This window comes from Calidris pugnax, unplaced genomic scaffold (assembly GCF_001431845.1).
Source record: "Calidris pugnax isolate Ruff unplaced genomic scaffold, ASM143184v1 scaffold18, whole genome shotgun sequence".
In the NCBI taxonomy this organism is placed as follows: domain Eukaryota; kingdom Metazoa; phylum Chordata; class Aves; order Charadriiformes; family Scolopacidae; genus Calidris; species Calidris pugnax.
In genome coordinates, this window is record NW_015090812.1 from 403,811 (window position 1) to 405,952 (window position 2,142).

Sequence of the window (2,142 nt, forward strand, 5' to 3'; positions counted from 1 at the left end):
GGCTTCAGGTGCTCCCTCCCCGCGCCAGATGATTAGCGAGTCCTTATTTATAAAGTTCAAACTATCTAATCACCGAGCTGCTTGTTTTATTTTAGTCTATGTATGCGGAGGTATAAATATTTACTTAGGAAGAAATAATATTTACTGCTTACCGGGAAAGCAAGGACACCTCTTTTTTTTTTTTTTTCCTTTTTTTTTTTCTTTTTTTTTTTTTTTAAATTTTTTTTTTTTTAAATCCGCGGTTCCCAGAGGGTGTTGGGGGTGAAACAAACGCCTCGTCCCAGCTCCTCCCGCAGCGAAACCCGCTGCATCCCGCCCCGCATCTTACGCCGCCGGTTTTCCTAACAAAGCCAGTGCATTATTTGGGCAGAAAAAAAAAAAAAAAAAAAAAATTTTTTTCTGTGGGAGCCTGACCTATGACATTTTTAAAGTCAGCCCCAGAAAGTTTGCCACAACTTTGATAAGCCGGATGTGCCTTGTGATAATGACAATGTAATCCAGTGGCTCTGGGGGGAAAAAAATAAAAAGAAATAAAAAGAAGAAGAAAAAAAGAAGAAAAAAAAAAAAAGACAAAAAAGGTTTTGCAAAAGCGACGAAAATTTAACGTTTTGCGAGGGAGACAGCACCAAGTCTCGAAGGCTGTGAGCGCAGGGGCCAGCCCGGTACCCGAGATGCCGCCAGACGAAACCCCCAAAGCGGCCTTTTAAATATTGTAATGCGCTACAGAGGTTTTTTTTTCATTATTTTATTTTCCTCTTGTCTGTCTCTTTTTTTTACCCCCGAAATGCATACAAATGTACCTTTTTTTTTTTTTTTCCCCTCATTAAAAGTTATTAGGAATTAGCCGGGAAAGGCCGTTCCTTTTTCCGCGGGAACGCGGAGCCGCTCGACACCGATTATTTTCCCGATCCAAACGAAAGATCCGCGCTCTCACACCGCACGGCCACGGCTTCGCATTTTTTTTCCCCGCCTAAATAAATAGCAAACGTTGCTTAGATCGCCCCAGCGTGTTTTATTTCATTTAAAACGGTTTTCCTTATAATTAGCCGCGGAAGACAACCCAAAGCATCCCTAGTCCGGGCGCGCAGGGGCAGGATCGCGCAGCGCCGGGCTGCGGAGCCGAAGCCGGGCTGCGAAAAATTAATATATTTAGGGAAAAATTACGGCACGGCTGAGGGAGTCTCGGATCTGCCCAGGAAGGATTTAATTTTGGAGGAATCGGTTCGATGACGACCCCTCCGCGGTGCAGCCAGCGGGACCGGTGGCGGTCGTTGCGCCGCCGCGGAAGGCGCATCCCGAAGCGGCGGGAGTTACGCGGAGGGGGGGACCGTGGGAAACCCTCCCGCACCCCACCGAGAGCGGCGAAACCCAAACCTCCGCGGGAAGGAGCGGGCCGGAGCTCCGCGGTGGCTCCGCGCGGTTCTCCAGCCTCCGCGGCTCGTCCTTCGGGTGGGTGCTCTCAAAGATACGCCTCTCACACAAAGACGGGCAGAGCATTTTAAAAATTTATTTACAAAGTTGTGTACAACACGAAGGGATAACATTTAGAATACATATATTCATTCATATATAAACAGACTTCTATAATAGAATGACAGCGTTTTCCTCCTTTGATTTTTTTTCTCCAAAATTCTTTTTTTTTTTTCGTTGTTGGTGTCGGTTCGTTTAATATTTAAAATTTCCCCCGCTTTTTTTTTTTTTTTACGGAGCCCGCAGCCCCGAGGGGGCGGCCGGCGGAGGGGCTGCGGGAACTCCCGCCCGCGGAGAAGTGGGGGGAAGGGGGGGAATACATATATTCATTCATATATAAACAGACTTCTATAATAGAATGACAGCGTTTTCCTCCTTTGATTTTTTTTCTCCAAAATTCTTTTTTTTTTTTCGTTGTTGGTGTCGGTTCGTTTAATATTTAAAATTTCCCCCGCTTATTTTTTTTTTTTTAATACGTTTTTTTTTTCTTTTTTTCTCGTTTGTTCGTTTATTTCGGATAAAACCGCTCGGAGCGCCGGAACCTTCAAAAAAAGTGAAAGTTCGCAGCTCCTAATCGCGACCGTCATTTCGCCTCTTTTAGAAAAATAAAAACCCCGAAAGCAACGTCAGTGATTTTTGATACAAATATGTACAAGCGGCGGTGGCGGGGGT